The sequence below is a fragment of the Pinus tabuliformis genome, chromosome 8 (genome assembly GCF_031772625.1).
Source record: "Pinus tabuliformis cultivar Carrire ecotype Pingquan chromosome 8, CPIR1, whole genome shotgun sequence".
Taxonomy (NCBI): domain Eukaryota; kingdom Viridiplantae; phylum Streptophyta; class Pinopsida; order Pinales; family Pinaceae; genus Pinus; species Pinus tabuliformis.
The window spans coordinates 1,433,647,299-1,433,653,372 of NC_142294.1; positions in this window are offsets into that span (position 1 = coordinate 1,433,647,299).

The following is a 6,074-nucleotide window of genomic DNA, read 5'->3' on the forward strand; positions in this document are numbered from 1 at the left end:
GGTTGAAGGTATGAAGATAGTCTAGTAAAAACATGAAAATATGCATTTAATATCAAATTTCATCATTCATGGACATCATCTCCAAAGAAGATTAAAGTAGTTGTTTGTTCAAAGGAAGTCAACTAAAGGACAATATGAAAGGAAGAGGTATCCATATCTTTAGAGGGAGTTGAAAGTAAGAGTAGGATGCATATATGTCAGAAATATACTTGGGAAGCATTAGCATGATATTGTCAGATAGGAAAAGTTAGGACTCTTCCATATGGTTGTTTGTAGAAGCATAATGAGATTAGCAGAAAATATGTTAACATCCTTATGATGTGAGGAAGGAAGTTATGACAACTTTAAAGGGAGCTAGAAGCACAAAGCGGCTTGAAGGATCTTACAGTTTGAAATTTGAAGTAATATCAATTGTTTTGGCAACGCTGATGATGAGGAATGACATCATAATGTTTGGGATATGGTATAACTTCTAGGAAGAATATATAGCAAAAGTGTCTACTTTATAAAGACAAGAAAGACAACAAATTGATATAAAAATTCATGAGATGGTTTGTTGATCACTTAATGATATGATGGGTTCGATATTGATCTAGAAAAAGTTCACTATCCTCAGATGGAAAGAGGGAGCTATAGTTGACTCTACATTGATTGATTTGACAGATACTATTTCTAATAAATATACTACTGATGATTAGTGGTAGATGATACAATTTCATGAAAAAGGCATGAAGGAAAAAACTTGTCATGAAGAAAGAGTATTTGAAGGCTTGTGTAATCAACATTGAAAGAGGTTTTGGTTCATTATATGTTTGACGAATTACATGATGACATGATAGATCTATGTACAGAATGACAAAGATCCAGGAAGGTCGAAGCTCAGTATGATGTGATGCAAGATAGGAGCCCTGCATCTATAACTAGATCTCCAAGTAGCTGATGAATGAGACAATTTGAGGCTTGTGGTTATGTCTCCCTAGTTGAGAGGAAGTAAGGATATCCTCCTTGTTTGAGAGGGAGTGATGGGTGACACTGTATTCTCCATGTGTCATGCACTATGGCCAGGACTAATAGTCATAATCCTAGTGAAGTAACTAGTAGGGAGAATGGAGGATTGAATAAGAATCTAGGATCGATACTCCTTGAGTATTGAGAATCCGAGATAGGAGTAGTCATGAGGACTGATACTCTTTGAGGATAGGGCAAGGTATCCAAGATAAGAGTAGTCTTGAGGAGGATCAATACTATTTGAGGATTGGGAATTCAAGATAAGAATTGTCCTATAACGACATACCTTGTGAACATCCAGATGGGGATGTGCCTTGAGAGGCGGTGGTGACGGTGTCCAAATGTTTTCTTCCCAACATTGTGATCTAATCTAGTGGAGGGTTAGACCTTGTCAGTCAAAGCCTTGTTATTTTAATTGACAATTCTGGTTATGATAATGATGCTTATCAATTTGAACTCTTCTATGATAATATTTCAATTTGAGAGTATCCTTTTGTCGTGGTGTGAAATTATGAATACCTCCCTAGTTAAGAGGGAGTGTTGAAAAATGTAACTATGTTCGGTCTTCATAATTATAATTGTACTTGTATCTTTATGTATTTCATGAAAAATAAAAAACAAGAAAAATAATTTTATTATTATTATTATTTCATTAGTTAACAATGTTATTCATACTTCTAGGGTTATTGAGTCAAAAAGAAAATTTGTCATGAGTCAACTTATGTACTTGAGTCAAGTCCCATTTGGGCTTTTGGAAGAAAAAGGAAAAGTAATTTTATTTGAGTCAAAAGAGTAATTTTTTCACCTATAAGCCCAAGTTTGCCTTGCCTACATAATTCAACACTAAAAGGGACCTGTTCAACTTCCTAGATGTGTATATAAAGAGAGAAGTTTGACCTCATTGTAGCACCAATTCACCACATTGATTTATGTGCAAGAAAAAGCAAGAAGATCAGCGAAAGACAAAGGAAAAAGAGTGAAAATAAAAGGAGAAGGAACAAAGGTCAAAGGAGAGAGAAAACCACACTATTATTCCCTAATTCTCCCACATGTGCGGAAATTTTAGACTGTTTCAAGGGCCAAAAATTCTAGAACTATTGCAGGGGCTGAAAAACATGGTTTGACCAGATTTGAAGAGCTTTGACCATCATTGACTTGATTGGATTTGACTTGATTAAGGAAGGTTTGAAGGAGGGATAACTTGGGTCTTGTGGGAGGTCTTGGTCTTGGTTTTTGGGTCTTTGATTTCTCACTTTGATATGATTCTATAAGAAGAGATTTTGGTTGGGTTCCCCCCTTGTGGGGTTTTGCCCTAGCTTGGAGCATATATCTTTGTGTTCTTTGTCTCTTGTGATCTTCATGGTTTTATGTTTTGGTAATTGTTTGATGAAGAGAAAATACTAAAAGAAATAAGAAGCCAACATATATTCACATGCACCAAAGACATATAGTTACCATGAGATATTATCATGAAAATTTCAAACATAATTTTGATCCTTATTTGATATAATAATCAATTTAACAACTATGAGACCCCTCTCATAATTTTGGCCTTTGAATGTTTTAGTAACTAGTCCTCATTATGGGATTACCCTCATGACCATATCCAAGACCGCTTATTGCAAATATTTCTCGAAAAAACTTTCATTTGGTAAAACAAAATATGAATATCCATGCATAAAAAATTTTCATTTCTACTTTTCCACAACAGATGAAATGATCACATAGTTATATCATGGGAATAATTTAATCACTTTTAGTTGTTAACATATTTTTTCCACATGTAACCAAGCACCAAACTTTCTATTCCACGAGCCTTACTACAACAAGGCTTGAAGCTATTACTACAATATACTCAATATGACCCCAACAAGTCACTTACATGAATTGAACCTGAGTGTGGAGGACAACAATCATTCCTCCCAACCACTCGAGAAAAACCCAATTGACCATTGTTCACATATTTAACTACAATGATATGTTCTTCATCATATATGCATTATTAGTTGAAACATGCACTCTCATTGTACATTTAATGTGTAATTACATTAACATTTTCAAGCATATGTTTAAGGATTCATGCATGCATAACCACAACTTTTACATTCACATAGTCTACTTATGCACACTTACATTACACTAAATACCATTACATGATTTCATGTAATGTGTCATGACAAAGTGGAGGGTTTAACCAACACCTAGAAACATAATCCAACCACCTAACCAATGCTTATTCAACTGTTTGGAAACCTTGTATTCGATCAAAATAATATTAGGTTCCTTTCCTTTCCTTGCTCAATAATCTATCAAGAAACCTTCCCATTTACTACTCTTCATTGCAATCAAGAAGGTTACAACTCGAGACACCAAGACAAGTGGAGAGACCAATGGATATCTATGTGAAAGTATAGGCTTTCTCAAGTCCAACAACAACATGGTCTCACACATGGCTATCTCTCATGGCATTCCTTTTCATATTTTGGACATAGTCATTCACTTACCCTAATTATGTTCACTAGTGCATATACATTTCATTTGATTTCATATCTTGCATTTATCACCATTATTATGCCTTAACTATTTTCAAGTTATCACACATTTGAAACCTTAGCAACATAGACACATAACAATAGATGGGTTCAAGAGGATTCCCTTCCAATTCCTATTCCGGACAAGGGTTTCCACAATTCATGGACATACTACCAGTCACACATAAAAAATAATGCTTACAATTTTCTCACCCAATACTCTAGCTCATAATCCATATAGAAATATGATTATTTGCTACCTTAAATAAAACATGTCTTTCGAAAAACAAAATAGAAAAATAAGAGAGAATCTCTCTCTAAACTAATTGTTGCATTACTAGCCATGTTCATTTTTTGTGTGCTGCCCATTCCTTGGAAATCATAGCCTTTAGGTTGTTTCTATATGCTTTTAGATTCCACTTGCCTCTTAACAATTTTCTTTGACTTTCCTTGACTATTCCGAACCCAAGCATAACTAAGTCTTTCAACCATGATTACTTCCTAGAATGGTGAAGTTCACCAATCACTTTACATTCTTTACACATATGTTATTGGTTCATATCCCACAACTTCTTATCATGATCAACACTGCATAGATCACTTTCAATCATGGTTCACAAGAAATTATAATGTCCATCTTGATCCAAGACCATTCTGAACACACATACCTTTCCACTAATATGGTTTATCTAACTTATGCATATATGCATGAAATGTTGCCATTATTTCTTGACTATTTTATTGGCTCATATTGGTTGTAACTTCAACCGAACATAACATTCTTTCCACATCCATTCGTAAAGTAACAATGTTAAACAACGACATGGATGTGTATTTTTATCCTTGACTCCCATCCCTTGAGGTAGGGTTCTGTTGTGTCACTCAACAACCCCCATTATAAATAGATAAGTTAACTTAGCCATAATGGGGACCCTTTAAAATTTTTAGTATAGAGTCTTCTAAAAATTAAATAAAACAAGATTCCTAAAAAGCCCGAAAAAATATGCTATCCACACTTAGGCTTTAAATCTATTGGAATTTAAATGACTAAAGCAAAAAGTCAATAGGACACCTCACATATCGCATAGGTTAGAGAAAAATAGGCCTTTAAGCAAAAGCGTGATGCGATTTGCCTAAGACTCAATATATTAACTATGCGCCATATATGACTTTAATACAGAGAAACCCTCCATGCACGCAAAGGTCATAATTGGCCCCGCCAGCAAGCCACGTCATCATCGCAAATAGAACAACACAAAGTTATATTGACATTTTACATTTGTTACCGCAACTCCAACCTCCCGTTAAAACTTTCTCCGATATTGCGAGAAGTGCTCCATCACAGTTTTCTCATCGCAATACTCATATCACATCGCAAAACTCAAGATGAGTCTTGCCAAGAGAAATTTCGATGTGATAATTCCCGCTACAAGCATTTTGCCACATATCTAAAAGGTTAATCCATCGCATATCGACGAGAGGAAGATTTTGTGAATTTGATAATATGCACACCAAAGAAACTTATGATGCAAAATAAGCCAGCGGGGCGCTAACTTGTACAAAGAACACATGAACCCATGATTTTTCATTTATGGTTAGTTATAACAGTATTGATGGTTCTCGGTAATTTAAATGATTTGATTGATTGCATTTAGTGTTTCAATATTTTGCGTTAAATGCCTGTTTTCATGCTATTTTGCCATTCTCGCCTTAAGTTTCTAATTCTAAGTTTTGCTCCTTATTCTCTGAGTTCTCTATGTTGCAGACTAGTCTCGATAAATAGAACTCAAGTGAAATGTCAAGAGCTGCTAAGAAGAACAAGAAATCAATGGTGTTACCACAACTGGCTCCACCTACTACAGTGGTTACTGAGATGCCTCCATTGTTCTCTAATACGACATTCACAACAGACTCCGGATGTTCTTCTTGGGAAGCAATATATAAACTATTTGAAGAAGAAGAACCCAAAGTAGTTATGAGACACGTCACAGTGCCAGATGAATCTACATTGACTTCAGAAACCACCTAGGTAGACGTCGTCAATTCCCATCTCCATCGAATTGCGACTCGACCAAACATTGTGCCATACACCAAATGGATTATTGATGATGTGAACATCGCAGATAAAACCTTCACAACCCTAAGGACACAGACGCTAATTGGTTCATTTAAAGCTAAAGATTTAAGAAGGATGTATCATCTGCCAGAGCCACAGAAAATCTATAATGCGTAGTTTCTTCAAAATTTTGTTGCAGAAAATGAAGTTCAGTTGGACCTGATAAGGCAGTGGAGGCGCGAGCTGAGCAAGCACAAACATGAAGACAAGGGTATGTATTCTCTAGCCTCCCTTGCTAGTCCTCATTGTCACATTATGATGTGTAGACTGTTTTGGTAACCTAATACACAGAAATTCACAATAGAATGGGCTCCCCTAATGGAGGCTACCTCTGAAGTCTATATTATGGATTGGACCACTATCCTATCCAACAACCTATTCTCCCAAATCCTAGCCTACCGAAGCAAGCACAATATCAC